The 15,945-nt window shown below is 42.7% G+C and overlaps 1 long non-coding RNA gene across 2 annotated transcripts; it reads left to right on the top strand.

The window, feature by feature from the left end:
- Positions 1-994: 994 nt before the first annotated feature.
- LOC102553750 (uncharacterized) lies at positions 995-14,159 on the top strand. Of its 2 annotated transcripts, none has more exons than XR_015633155.1 (5): positions 995-1,391; positions 2,298-2,435; positions 8,580-8,651; positions 11,575-11,682; positions 11,918-14,159. It is a non-coding gene; the product is annotated as an uncharacterized LOC102553750 (long non-coding RNA). The 2 variants fall into 2 exon arrangements; XR_015633154.1 differs by lacking the exon at positions 995-1,391 and adding an exon at positions 1,556-1,599.
- Positions 14,160-15,945: the final 1,786 nt, after the last annotated feature.

Below are 15,945 nucleotides of genomic sequence, written 5' to 3'. Positions count from 1 at the left end.
CACTGGTTCCACAAATCCCACCGATTCCCATCTCTTTACAACTGTAACTGCTGTGGAATGCTGAACATTTCTCTCCACCCGGCTCCTCCCGCAAACCCTGCCTGGACATGTCATCCCCAAACCTGGCACATGGGCAGCTTTCTCTTTGGGAAGGTTTTATGAGCATCTCCACAGGAATAATAACAGAAAACCAGGACACGGGGACGGGAGAGCCGTTCCAGGAGTCCCTCCAGCTGTGTCCTTACCCACATCTCTGGCTCACAATGCACTGTAACATGCAGACTCCTCTCAACAACCTTCTTCCTGTCTCCTGATTCTCCTCTCCTTCTTTCGGGGCAATGACTCCTGCCATCAGGTCCCTATTGCACTGAAACCATGCCCGACGTGGAGACTCAGACTCCCAGAGACCCTTCACAGCTTTGCAAACCCCATGTTGGTTCCTTGTTTTATAGGTGGCAGACCCTCCGTGTGACCTCAGCACTGACGTGACTACCATCCTATCTCCTCTCCACTCTTCAGCTCTTGGCTGATGACCAGATTCCTCCCACTGTGACACAGGAAAGTCCAAGGTGAGTCCTAACTGTAGGCCAAAGTCCATGTGTGCGCTGTGTCTGGTCCAGATGAAAGGGTGCTATTTATCCGAGATTGACATTCTACTTCTTGCTTTACCTTTCTAACTGTCTCTTTGTGCCTTCGTTCCCAACCTTCCAAGGTCCAAGTATACACGTTAAACTTCCTTCATTTCTTCTCCTATCTGTTTAACTAGAGGTAACTTCAGAGTAGTTAAATTCTTCCAGTACTGAATATCTAGTTTCTAGTCCATGTAACTGCAGAAGAGACATGATTTTATAATACTTATCGATTTAAACTTTGATTAACTCACACAAGCCTTTGTAATCAGACGGCTTTCTCTTCATCTAAATCAGCCATCTCGTGCAGCAGGTGGAGATCAGATAACAGAGCAGGCAGACCACAGAAAGGGCTTGCCCAGTGCAGTCTGCTCAGTGCTGAGCTTAACAAGTCCCTGTTTTCATCAACTGGTTAGAGAATTTATTCATTCCCTACGCACTTGATAATAATGTAACCTGGACATCTGTTGTGTTTAGATATAGTAACTACATGATCATTTTCAATGAGGCTATCAGGCCTTTCAGGAAAAAACAATCTCAGACTAACACGGTCTGTCTTATAATATTGGCCAGCTCAGCTCATGTCTGTTTGGCTTCACTGTGAGTAAAGAGAGAATTCCAAAGCTACTGATTGACCTTCTTCTGTGTTCTACTCAGGAAACATAAGTTAAGCAGGAACACGAGAGTTGGCTAGGGGAGCTCAAAGATCTCCATCAAAGTAGCTGGGGCTACTTAGAAGGAATCGGGTAACTGCTGGAGCTGGTAAGTGTACGCAAATGGGCACATATTTGGAAACACCTGAAACTACTGAAAAGAATATTGATAAATAGAAGGAAGCAGGGTAGGTCCTCTTACAGCAGAACAGCTGTGCACAGCTGAAGTGGAGGTAGGATTTCAGTGGGCCAACAGGGTCAGGGGCCAGTTCAGGCAGGGAACATGAGGAACCATGGCACAGACTGGGAAATACAAGGTACTCAGGGAGAGCCTGGCATGCTCATTGGTAGCCACAGCTGGTGGGGCAAGCAGGGAGCAGGGGAGATGGGCTAGAAAGGTATTGTAAGGTCAGAGCAGAAAGGCCGAGAGAGGCATAAGGAGCTGGGCCAGGGAAAGTGATCTCACTGGCTAAGCTTGAGTGGGGCCTGCCCCTCCTCAGACGGCCTGGGTGCAGGCCCAGAGCAGGACATGTGGCAGCAACTGGCAGGGAGGGTTCTGGCAGCTCCAGCAAGCTTGTTTCTTCACCAGGAAACAAGGCTTCCTGTAACTCAGACCCATGAATCAGCATTTCCTCTGTCAATAATACACAGCAAAAGACGTAACAGCGCAGAGCTTGGGGGAATGGAAGAAAGGAAGGAATATTCCATGACATAGCTGGCCTCTGCTCCCTTTGCTCCCAAATAGCACTCGGGTTTCCTAAGATCCTTTTCTTAGCTGAGTCCTCTGTGAAGACTGAGTTGCACACAACACCTGGCTCTCTTGTTCCATTAGGTGTTTCCATCACCAAGAGAAGCCCACTCTCTGAATCCTTTACTGGTGTGCAGCAGAGGACTCTGTGTGTGTGTGTGTGTGTGTGTGTGTGTGTGTGTGTGTGTGTGTGTGTGTCGAGCCTTTGAATCTATGTCCATGTTGAGGTGCTATTAAATTAACCCAATAATTCCACATGGTCCACAGGCGCTGTGCAAGCAACTTCACTAGTAGAGATGCCACATCAAGACAAGGAGGAGAAATGCTGGTCTGTCCGTTGTTTACAAGGAGACAGAGCTGACCTGGCTCTTCAAACACGGGACAGGAGACACAGACACTACAAAAGTAAGGTTATCAATAAAAAACTGAACACCTTTATCTCAGGTATAGTTAATGATGGCAATTGAACCAGTAAAATATTTAATGAACTTAATTTCTAGCAGTAAAATAGTATACATGCATATTTTGTCCATCACTAGAAAGAATCATAATTGCCCTTTTATTTCATTATCATGCCAGGCTCTGTCCTTGATATGCACAGGAATGCACAAAACAGGCAAAAATCCCTGCCCTCCATAAAACTTATATTCTCGTTTTGTACCGTGCAGACAGTGAACAAGAGAAAAGGGAGGAGTACGCTGGAAGGTTATATGTGGTGTATAGATCAGCAGAGAGAAGAGGGGTGCAGCAGTTTAACCCAGCCTGTGGGGGGAACGATGCCTTTGAAAATGTGTTTGTTAAAGCAAGCTCCAAGAAAGGCAAAGAAGACATGTGACCATGTGGGGTAATGGGAGTCAGCAACAGAAACACTGTGTAGGACCACGGGAGACAGTACCCATTGGCATGCCCAAGCAACGGCAAGTGATCAAGAATGACCGCTGTGGAGAGAGATCAGGAAAGGGAAAAGAGACAGAGCAGACTGGGAGTCAGGAGTCGACTTATAGAGCTTCTAGCATCTACTCAAAATAAAAATAATGAAAGACAGAAATAAGACGGACACAGATGGAAAAGAACCAAAAAACATGCAAAAAACATGCGAAAAACATGCAAAAAACATGCGAAGGACACTTACAGTTGTCCAGGAAGACAAGAAAAGGGAAAGCAAGAGTGGCACGGAAAGAGAGATGCAGTAGCTATGTCTCCCTCCTTGACCCCCCCAGCCCAGATTTGAAACTCTGAGACAGGCTCCAAACCCTGGAACCCACTGCCATAGGAACTTCTTGCAGAAAGGGTATAGGATAAGGCTGCAGAGGACTTCCCCTTGACTGAGGTCATATCCCATGCAGGTTCCTTTCACCTAGACCCCAGGACTCTGCAAACATCCCCTTGCCAGGGCTTCAGGCCAAGAGTAAAACCAATTCACCTGAACCCCATCCCAGATTTCCCAGGAACATCTTTATCTTTGGAAGACAGCCCACTGCAAGCAGCAGCCAAGAGACCCCGGGAGAAGGAGGAGGCACTAACTATGTCAGCTCCATCTTGCAAAGGCTCACTCCATAGTGCGAAGGTTCATAGCCTTGCTTTGAGCCTGATTCACCTTTGAGCATGAGCAATGTGTGTGCAGGGCTGGGTAAGGGTGGTGAGGATGTGGTGTGAAGGACATGAGAGGAACAATGTTGTCTTCTTGCTAGAAGCCAATGTTCCCTCACTCTTCGTTCCTTTTTGTTATTACCCCCATGGGCGTCACAGGCAAGTTTATATTCATTTCAACCTCATGCTGCCCATCCCAACTCCCTCCCACTTTGAAGAATTTTAGAAAAAAAAAAAAACTTTGCATGGCTTCTCCAAACTTTGACCTACTCATGAGTGTATTTGCTTTGCCCCCTGCTTTCTGCAGATCAGAGCAGACAAACTCCACGTCAGCAATGGATGCTATGTGGAGAACCCCCTCACACTTCTCTTGATCAAGCAAGGAGTAAAGGAGGGAGACATTGCCCTCCCGATGGCCTGAGAGCATCCAGTCAGCCAGGAGATAAAACCAGGGTGGAGAATGAGGAAGGGAGAACCAGCTCTTTAGCATTTCTTTCCCATCCATGCCTTTCACTGCTGCTGCCTCCCCAATGTCTGGCCAGTCTGCCACCACCATCAGAATGGGTCAACTGTGAACTTTTTTTTTCATTCAAGATAATCACAACTGAACAGAAAATATGTGGTGATTTGATATACCTTGCACCTACTTTCCCCAAATGTTAACATTTTGCAAAACTATACTACACAATCACGATCAATTATTGATGTTCCAATAGTCCTGACAAGCGAACGTCCTTTGATGAAGGTCCCTTCATGACTGCTTCTTAGGGCCACACCCAGTTTCCTTCCATCTCTTACAACCCTGGTAGCTGCTATTCTCTTGTTAGGATATTTTCTCAACTTAAAAAATGTATTATGAGTGGAATTCTACCAAGTATAACATTTTAGCAGCCCCTTTCCTAATAGAATAACTTCTAACAATAGATTCATCAAAGAACTAGAGATAGCTCAGCAGTTAAGAGCACTTCTTGTTTTCTCCAAGGACCTGAGTTCAGTTCCCAGCACCCACACTAAGTTGACTACAAACCACCTGTAACCCACAACCTCATCTGGTCTCCTTAGGCACCAAACACACACAGCATGCATTCATACAGATCCACAGTCACACTCACACATGCACACACACACACACACACACACACACACACACACACACACAAACACACACTGTACACCGAGGCACATGAATAAAATTTCCTAAAAGTAAATAGACAATTGTAAATAAATCCATCCAGAACACTACTCAGTAATTGGGTGCTATTTATAGCTGAATGAAATCACGTGCACAAATGCACCTCAGTTTATCCACTGAATGACACTTAGGTTCTTTCCAGCTTTGGGCTTTTATGAATTTCATGATGTTTCCAGAAGCTACTATAAACTTTCATGTTAAGATCTCATTTGAACAGAGATCCTCACTTCTCAAGGATAAATACTTGATGCACACTTGTGGTTTCATTTTAAGATTTATTTTACTATTAATCATGTGTCTGTGTCTGTTTACACATGGTTATATGAATATATATTGTATCCCTGAAGGAGGTTGCAAGCCACCTGATATGGGTACTGAGAACCAAGCACAGGTAGTCTGTGAGAACAATCCACAACTCTACACACTGAGATATTTACCTTTCTAGTCATCTCCATTTCCTCTGCTTTTAAGGACATTGTCAAACTTTTGTTCAAAGAAACTGGGCTGTTTTACATTCTCACCGGCTAAGGTGTTAGGAAGCTAGTTTCTCTTTGCCAGGACATAGTGCTTTCAATGTTCTCTATTGGGTGTTCTGATGGGTGTGTAGATGTGACACTTCCCATTTTAGCTTGAATTCCCCAATTACAGATAACATTGGAAGTCCTTCTATGTATTTATTTACCTCATGTATGTAATCTTTGGTGGAATGTCTCTTTATATATTTCATTTATTTCAGATTGTATTGTTTGGGGGTTTTTCCTTCATTTTTACTAGTTTTTCTGAGAATTTTATATTATTTATTTTGATCATATTCAGCCCCTCTCCATACTCTCCTCCTAGGTCCCCTCTCCCTACCCTGCCCACCCAACTGCATCATTATGTAAAATAAATTCATCAAGACCAATTTGTGCTGCATATTTACTCTTGGATATGTGGCCTTCCACTAGAGCATGGTCAACCCATCAGGGGCCATATCATTAAGGACAAAATGTCCTCCCTGTCCTTTCAGGTATCGACTCACAATAGATACTTATAGAGGAGTGGGATTTCATGACCATCTCCACTTTCCATGCCAGGTCTTACGCATGTTGTCAGGTATGTACAAGTGCCCTAACACATCCAGAAAACATTGTTTCCTCATGGTCATATACCCCCTCTGGCATTTGCAATATCTCTGCCCCCCTTTTCACAATAATCCCTGAGGCTTAAGATAAGGGGAAGTAATATAGATGTCTCATTTGAGACCGTCTCCTATTCTCTGCACATTAACCAGTTGGGAATCTCTGCGTTAATCAGCACCTATTCCAAGAAGCTTCTCAAATGAGGGTTGAAAGAGGCACTAATGTATAAGTAACTAGGAGTTCTATGACCCTATATCCATTTAATAGAGTAACAGTAGTAGTTTCCTCCCTAGGCCACAGACACTTGACCCCATAAATATGGTGGTAGGCATTAGTTCTGTCTCAGGGGTGGACCTTAACCCAGTAAGAAAGTAGTTAGTTGTTTCTATAACATTCATGCCACCATCACTTCATGGACATTTCTTGCCAGGCTAGTCATCATTATAGTTTGAAGTGAAATGGATGGAGTTGAAACTAATCGTTCTGAGCTAGGAGGTTACTCAGACCTCATAAGGGCAGACACATGTCCTTTCTTAGAGATCAATGCTAATCAGTGAATCTTTAGATAAACTGTGTTTAAGTTGGAGAACTCATAGATGACAGACTCGAGTAAGGGTAGAGATTTCAACAGAGGCGGGAGAGGGCAAGGGATATGAAGAGGGACGAGTATGGTAATGGAACAGAAGGAGATGAGTTGGTGTGCGATAGGAGAACAGGGTAGAAAGAGAGCGAGGGATAACTATCACTGAAGACTGACAGAAACGCCATATGGAAAACTAATGTTTTAGAAGCTTCTTAAAATATGTGCATATACATTTATAAAGGGAGTTTAAACAGAACCAACCTGTAATAGGAGGGCAGTGACTCTCTCAGATATCATAGGCTGTCAAATAAAAATCCCAGTGTCAGGTCTGGATTATCTCTTTCTGAGCTGTGAGTCAAACATTACAGGCTATTGACATGGTGCTCGATTACCCTCTAGAACTTGATGAAGACACTGGAAATAGAGACATCAAGCTGCTATCTACCAGTTGCTTCACTCCTACTGGCTACCTTTCACGGTCCTGGAAGGTTCTTTGTGTACTACTAGGTAGAAAAGTGATCCCCTGTCTTACTCAGCTCTGAAGCCTGAGAGCCACAATAATGACTGGCCTGGTGACACATGTCTACTCATGCAAAAGTGACACAAATGCTGTGGGAATGGCCAACCACTTTCTGGTTGTAGTTAAGGCCTCTCCACAAGGTAGGACTCATGTCTGGTACCAGTAACTAGGTCAAGAACCCATGGGTGACTAGGTCATAGGCTCTGGGAGAGCCTACTCCTATCATTGTGCTAAGTGGATATATTAACGGTGATGAATGAAGAGACCCCAAAGTGGTCAACATGCAGAGAATAAGAGACTCTGCTTTAAGTGGGACACATCATATCTCCTTCAAACGAGGTTCAGCTATCACTATGGAAGAGTAGGTGGGAAGATTACAAGACCCAGAAGTAGTGAAAGACTGAAGAAAAATAGCATTTGCTAGACAAGACAGCACCAGTATACAATAAACTCACAACACCTGTGATTACATGCCTGCGACCTCCGTACAAGATCAAGTCAGCCAAAATTCCAGCAGGGATGGGGGTCCTAAGCCTCACTTAGGAACTATTGGCAAGTGCTGCAGGAAAGAGAGTCCGTTTTCTTCAGAGCTGCAGCTCCTCTAAGAGGTCACCCATGCTCTAGTAAATTACTTTACACCCATGCTCACACAGGCAGCACCAAGTGGGCTTAGCAGATTTAAATAAAAAAGAACGCATGAAAAAGGGAAAGTTGGGGTAAGGGAAAGGAAGGACGGAAAAGTAACGAAGGGAATTGGGTATATTTCAGTGGGGTATATATAATCTTAACACATTATACACATGCACGAAATTGTCAATAAAACTTTTTAAAATGGATACATCTGGAGATTATCTTATCAAATAACATAAGTTAGCTTCATAAAAACAATATTAAAGGGGCTGGGGATTTAGCTCAGTGGTAGAGCACTTACCTAGGAAGCGCAAGGCCCTGGGTTCGGTCCCTAGCTCCAAAAAAAAGAGCCAAAAAAAATATTAAAAGAAATATCTAATCATATAATTATATATATTCATTATATGCAGCTATATATACAGATTTGTCTACTTTTCATATCAGTTCTAATTTCACATATTTTGTAACACTACTATGTGGAATAATAACATTTAGAATTGCTATATCTCTTTTTAAAAATGACTCTGTCTTTATCTCTCACTGCCTTTGGCAAATTTCTTTGCCAAAAGATCTTCCTTATTTATAGGCTGAAGGCATACTGAGTGCCTGCTAAGCGTGCATGGTACTCTGAATTTGGTCCTTAGCACCACATGAAGTAAGCTTAAAAATCCCAGAACTTGTGAGGAGGCGGCTTAATGGTTGTCCTTGGTGAGGCCTGTCTGAGCCAGTGCCTCACAAAACAAAAGTCTGTAATATTTGTGTGCTTTCTTTGAACAGTGTTTGCATACTCCATCTTCTGTCTTTTACTTTCACATCTTATATTGTGGTGAATTCCTATGGACATTTTACACAGTCATATCTCTTAACATAAATATGTAGAATTTATTCGTATTTCATTCATTTTTTTCTTTAGACACCATAGCCTGGCTGACCTTGAACTCACAGAGATCCAACTACATCTACCTTCTTATTGTGGGGACTAAAGGTATGTACTACATGTGACCAGTAGATTCTTTCTTTTTTTTTTTTTTTTTTGGTTCTTTTTTTCGGAGCTGGGGACCGAACCCAGGGCCTTGCGCTTCCTAGGTAAGCGCTCTACCACTGAGCTAAATCCCCAGCCCTGATTCTTATATTTTACTTCATTTCATCTTTTAGTTGATACCATATACACCATTATATCATTAACATACAACAAAAATTATAGATATAATTGAAATTGTCTTACATTCCTTTTTTCTATTTGTTTTGTTTTTATTATCTTGTTTTTACCTGAACTCCAAAAATGTCCCATAAGCATTTAATAGAATTTCTTTTTATTTTATCTATACTATTCTTAAATATATCACCTGTGTTTTAGTTAGGGTTTTACTGCTGTGAGCAGACACCATGATCAAGGCAAATCATATAAAGGACATTTAATTGGGGCTGACTTACAGGTTCAGAGGTTCAGTTCATTATCATCAAAGCAGGAACATGGCAGCATCCAGGCAGTCATGGTGCAGGAGGAGCTGAGAGGTCTACATCTTCATCTGAAGGCCGCTAATGGAAGACTGACTTCCAGGCAGCTAGGATGAGGGTCTTAATCCCATGCCCACAGTGACACAACTACTTCAACAAGGTCACACCTCCTAACAATGCCACTCACTGGGCCGAGTGTATACATACCACCACAACCTAATACAATATTTTAATGACCACTATGGTTTTACATCACATATACATTCCATAATCTAAATTTGCCTGGAGTATAGACAATTTACCTTCTTTATTACCTCTTTCAGCTGCACTGCATCTCCTCTCTCTACAGTTCGGGATAGAGTCACAGAGTCTTATGTTTCACTTCAATCCTCCATTACAGATCGGAAGGGTTGGCAGAAGGTCATTTGTACTCAAACTTTGGATTACTGCATTTTTCCTTCTCAATTTGCAAGCCTCGTCATTTTTCATTCCCTTCTGTTTAAAGAATGTCTGTTGGACATTCTTTTAGGATCAGTCTGCTGGCCACATAGCCTTGGAGTTTTCCTCTAGCCACTGTCTCCTAAGTGACATAGCACATACATGCTCAGCTATTTGTCCTGCATCTGAGAATGTTTTAATCTCCCTTCACCACTAAGGGATGTGATTTCTGCTGGACGTGGGAGCCTAGATTCATTTGGTTTTCTCCAGAATTTGAAAAGCAGTCCGGCTGCTTCTCTTTAGGCATTGTGGTTTCTGGTAGGAAATCTGCCACTGAGTTGCTTTTCTCCTACAGTCAAGGAGGGGTTTCTCTTTGGCTGCTTTCAAATGAATATCCAGAAATTTGAGTATGATATGTCTTTGTATGAAACTATTCAAGTTTACTCTGCTTGAAGTTTACTTTTTCTGTGTGACCCTGTCTTTTGCCAAATTTTGGGGTGTTTTCATCTGACTTTCTGTTGATGGTGCGAATCAGGGTAAGGAATGCTCTGTGTTGCTTCAGATCTTCATTAGAAATCCAGTTTGTGTGCCTAGGCCCTGATGGCAGTAAGAGAGGCTCCTTATTACTGCTGAGCAGACGGGAGTCCTGCCTGTGGCAGAACTGCACTAATACCTCCCAGTACATAGAGGAAAGAATGCCTCATTGTTGTGGTCCCCTGACACCACCAAGGGTGTGGCCTCATTCCAGAGGAGCAAAGTTCTGAGTCTCCATCTAGGAAGGATGCAAGCCCAGAGACTCAGAGTAGCCATGCAGGGTCTGGCATTCATACAGTTTCAGATTACACTATGATAGTCAAAAGGGATGTTATGTCAACACTCAGCTCAGGGAAGACGCAAATACCTCCTCCCAATGCTGCTCTTTCTGACATTGCCCCAGTGAACAGAATGATTTGAAGGCACATCTCGACCCCCTGAGAAACCTATGTTTTAATTTATAAAATTATATTATTTGTTTGTTTGCTTATTTATGAGGAGCACATGCATAACATGGTATACCTGTGAAGGTCAGAGTGCAATTAGCAGAAACAGCTGTTATTGAACCAGGTAAGTCCTTAAGATTAAACTCAGGTTATCAGAATTTGTGGTAAGCGCTGTGATCCAATGAGCCAGCTCACCAGCCTAAAATCTATGCTTTTTACTTGGTGCTTGCTGGCACTTGTTGAAGAAAGCCATGACGTGTGTGGTGTTTGGTTGAGACAGAATTATTTCATCCAAAAGTTTTTGGTCTGGTTTGTTGCCCATTCTCCAATTTCTGCCTAGAAAAACTAGACTTTTGTGGAGAAGGGTGTTTTATTTTTATTTGTTTTGTCTATGTCTATAATTCCTTCCAATACTTGTATTTGTATCTCTAAAACTATAGGCAAGAAGAAGAAAGTGGGGGAGGACGAGGAGGAGGAGGTAGACAGGAGGAAGAGGAAGAGGAGGAAGAGGAAGGGAAGAGGGAAAGAATGAGGAAATGAAGGAAGGAAGGAAAGAAGAAAGGAAGGAAGGAAAAGAAGAAATTGAAGCAGACAGTGGTAGCCCAAACTTTAATCCCTTCATTTGGATGGATAAGACAATAAAGTCATCAGAATATTCATAATTGTTCACCTCTTTGCACAGATAGATAGGTCTGGGCTGGGGATGACTGACTCCCCCACATATCACAAACCAGGAGGAAGGAAAGGAGCTGGAAAAGCTGGAAGAGACAGGCATGAGAAAAAGTGAGAAAAAGACAAAAACTTTTTACCCATGAGAATGTCAAGACCCGCCTTATTCCATTGCCCTCCTGAATGAACCTTTTTTCTCCCTAGCCATACATGCTGCCACATCTTTCCATATTCAGTCCCCGCCTACGCCTCCCTGTGTCGATGCCCCTATGCACCGACACTAACATGATGTCCTTAAAGGTTATTTGTGATTTTTCCCATCTCCATCTTCAAATAAACCTCCCTCCATCCTTTGTCTCACAGCAATAACGTCCAGATGCCCTCAGCAGACAGTCAACAGTCTCTGCCTGTCATAAGGCTGACCCTTCTCATCCTGCTTATGGTCAACCGTGCAGAAGGAAGATGGAGAGAGTGAGTAGAAAGTCAAAATTGCCTCACCCTCCTAATTGGTTGATGATCTTGTGTGGCCTTCCTAGCCTTGATGTGCTTCAGTGTCCTCTGAAGGGGCTTAAAAATAACAACTCAAACGTTGGAGTGAGGAAGAAATGAGAAAAAGGTAGTTGCCCGCTAGACAGTGGCTATTTTTAGTCTGTCGAGACACATTGAACAATTCCTTGATTCCCCAAGCTCATCTGAGTTTTCTTAGGTTCTGTGGCCCTGGCAAGATTGCCAAATGTCTTGTAGCAAGGAAAGGGAAGCGGCTGAAGATGAAGCTTGGGGCTGAGGGAGCATCCACATCATGACAGTTACCGCTATTAGAAGAAAATGCTGACCTGTCTCTGGAGGAAACTGTGGAGTGTAGGTGAGAGACCAGGTCCTGAAGCTCAGAACAGACAAGCAGGATCATCTTCCCTGAGGAACAGAAGAATCCGAAGCTTTCCACGACTGAGAACATATCTCTCCCACCTCTTCATGTGGATGAACTGTCTGCTTTTCTTTAATGGAGAGGACCTAGTCGAGTGTCCCATCCCGCAGAGAGGAGAGGTTAGTAGGGATCAGCTCGGCTGGGGTTCTGGTTCAAGTGCATTCCCTCTGCCTCACTGGCCTCTCATACTTCTTATGTAAGTGCATTATTATAAGGGGCTCAAGGAAATAGTGTCAGGAGACCCACTTCACTAGTGCGCTTATTATTATCTCCGCTGTCCAAGCCACACAAAATAAATGTCTGGCATTTCCAGAAATTGCTATCGATTCAGCAGCAGAATTTTACAAGGCCAATCAATAATGGTTTCCTCCTCCCTCCTCCCTTGGTGTATATTTATTTGTGACCAAGCTTTCTGTTGCCCCTGTGCTTTCTAGTGTTTATAATTGGTATGGAATAAATGGGCAATTTCATCTTTTTCCAGAGGGGAAAAAGGAGTAAGGAACAGACTAGTGTGTGTGTGTAAGACAAAGATAGATGACAGGGCATAGATGGTAGATGCTTAGATGGAAATGGAGATAAGTTTAAACAGGGTTCAAGTTACAACCACCAGCTCATAAGCCACAACTTCTGCGTCCCCTCTGCCCCCTACTCCATAGCAAAGTCCCAGAAAGCCATGCAAACCTTTGCAGGGATAGGTCCCCCTATTAATATGCCTTTATATATATTTGACACCAACTGTTGAAGATATAGTCTATGTATTCTAGAAATTAAGGCTTCCAGCCCACCTCTTTCCAAGGCCCAAACAGAAATTGATCATCTAAGGCCAGGTCCTTCACCATGAGTACTCATGTGTCACCAGAAAAAACATAGCTCTACACTAGTGAGGGACCTTACTTGACTGACGGGTGGCACAATATACTCTCTCCTCTAACTCACTACAAAAAAGTAAGCTAGTCACCCATCCCTTGAAGTTTAGGGTAAGAATGGGGGTTTTCCTTCCTTCGATCTCAGCCCCTACACTGCCCCAGTCTCCTTGAGGAGACCCTGAGACACATGTCCATGAGAGCAGAATATTAATTACTGACCAGCAAATGGGTTTGGGTGCATGTGGGTACTGTGCCAGCCTAAGCTGCTGGTCAGAAGTCTGTGCCCAGGACAATACTGATTGGTCACAAATAAATAAAGTAGGCTTTCTGTTTCCTTCAAATGTTGAGTTGAGTTCCCTCAAAATATGTATTGAAGTATTTTTCTCCTTGGACCTCAGATTATGACCTTTTTTAGAAATCGTGTCTTTTCTGGGGTAATTAAGTTAGAATGAAGTCATCCAAGTGGGCTTTTTCTCTGATATACTTGGTGTCCTTATAAAAAGAAGAGATCTGGACATGAACAGACACACAGAGAGAGCATATGTAGATGAAGCAGACAGATATCAGGATGTTTCTTCTTCAAGACAAGATCATATTTTTATCAAGACACCATAAACTCATAAGAGAGCCTGTGACACATTGTCTTTCAGAGGACTCAAGTCTGTTGACATCTTAAACTTAGACTTCTGACCTACAGACTATCAGAAGGTGAATTCTGTTGTTCAAACCACCCAGCATATGGCCTCGCTAGGTAAAGCTGTAGCCTCAGCAGTGACTATTCAGAGAGCCCAAGACTAACTCAGAACTAGACTTAAGCCTCAGAAAATACCCTTGATAATCCTGCTAAAATATACCGTTAAAATGAAGTATATAGACTAATGAAGAGCATCATTGTAAATGAAATAAGTGTCACAAAGATTACAAGTCCTCTTTCATATGGGGAAGCTAGGCGTGGAAGAAAAGAGAGAAACATGAAACTATAAAGTCTACTGGGAGTAGAGGAAGGGGCAACAAGGAAGGGGAGGAGTGGATACCCACCATGTCCTGTGAGAAAACTTAACAGGTGAATATGAAAACATCACATTGTGTCTTAGTTGGTGTTCTGTTGTCATGACACCAGGACCACAGCAACTCTTATTAAAAGAAAGCATTTAATTGGAGATGGCTTACAGTTTTAGAGGTTTGGTTCATTATGGTCATGGCAGGAAGCATGGTGGCATGCAGGCAAGCATGGGTCTAAAGAAGTATCGGGAGTTCTACATTCAGAATCACAAGACGAGAGACACTCTGGGCTTGAAATGGGCTTTTGAAGCCTCAAAGCCCACTTCCAACAAAGCCGCCCTCTTAATCCTTTCAATTAGTCCCACTCCCTAGGACCAAGCACTCGAATATATGAGCCTATGGAGACCATTCTTATTCAAACCACCACACATTGTATGTAGAAATGTCAGTCATAATGAAATCATTTGTAGACTTAATAATTTTAAATGAAGGTATAGATGCAGATGGAGAGTTCATACCCTTAATTTCTCAAATAAAACAAATTTTTTTTAAACTGGGGAGAAAGGGAAATATTGCTAAAATTACATCTAATCGGTTGCCTGTGTGGTGAAGCATAAGTCCTGGTACAATTTGTTCTATGATGTGATGAAGTTCAGATATTTTCCAGAAAAGTGGAATATTAAGGAAAATCCATGTGTCTTCTCACAACAAGGACAGTCTGAGTTCATAAGACCTATTTCACGTGTCCCTTTTTGAGTGAACAGAGCACTGTATCTGAACTCTACCTCACAACCAGAAAAGATCATGTGATCTAGCCAATACATATAAGTATATTTGACATCAAGAAAAACACAGAAAGGTAGATGTGAGCTTTGATAGCTAATTTTGGTTGTCGCTTTGACACACCTAGAAGAGATACTGAATTGAAGACTGTGTCCATCAGACATATCGGTAGATTATGTCTATGGAGCATTTTCTTGACTGCTACATGGTGTAAGAGGGGCCCGCTCACTCCATGCAGATACTCAAGAAAGGTAGCTAAACATGAGCCTGGAAACAAGCTGGTGAGCAGCACTCCTCCATGGGTCCGTCTGATATTCCTGCCTTGAACTTCTACCTTGGCTTTCTTCAACAGTGAACTGTAACGTTGGACATAGACAGAAACCCTTCCTCCTCAAGTTATTCTTGGACATGTTATTTATCATAGAAACTGACAGAAAACCATGACAGACATCTTCTGTGTTCTCTCCTCCCTTGTCATGAAGACTCTGGGAGCTCTATGTTCAGGACTTGGGAGGTACAAGTTAAAGTCAACTGGATACATTGGTATTGATTGGAAGAAGGGTACTTTGAAGAACCATCAAGCTTCCAGAGATTCCTCTATAAAACTCTGTGATATTAAAGAATAACCTAACCTAACACTCTAGTCTAACCCAACCCGATGCTGTCTCACCCCTGTGAGTCATATTTGACTGGCCCAGGTCTCAAAAGCAAATAACCCACTGAAGAATAGTAAGTTGAAGTTACTCATTGTTCTTGTTGGTTAGTTCACAGCCATTGATGGAGTATCCCACTATGACCTATGTCCACATGACCACAGAAACACTTTAGGTCCCAAGACGATGGTCATGGCTTCTCTGCATTTCTAACTGGTCTCCAGGGACAGCTTGGGACAAAGGTTCTTTCTACTTTCTGGTACAACCATTTCTTCTGGGCAGTTAAAAGTAGACTTTCTATGGACTCTATCATTCACCTTTTATTCTGGCCTTCCAGAGCTCTGAAATAACAAAAGACAAGTATATTCTGCTCCTAAACTTTTCCTCAAGCTACTTTAATCAAAGTTCTTTCCAGAAGACTCATTCAACTACCTCTAACAAATCAAGTCCTAAGAGAATAAGCCAAAGCATTGTCCCAATGATTTTGTTGTGTTAGGATCTTATG

This window comes from Rattus norvegicus, chromosome 11, assembly GCF_021556685.1.
Source record: "Rattus norvegicus strain SHRSP/BbbUtx chromosome 11, alternate assembly SHRSP_T2T, whole genome shotgun sequence".
Lineage (NCBI taxonomy): Eukaryota > Metazoa > Chordata > Mammalia > Rodentia > Muridae > Rattus > Rattus norvegicus.
The sequence above is the reverse complement of the archived record's forward strand: the minus strand, read 5'-3'. Positions and strand labels throughout refer to the sequence as shown.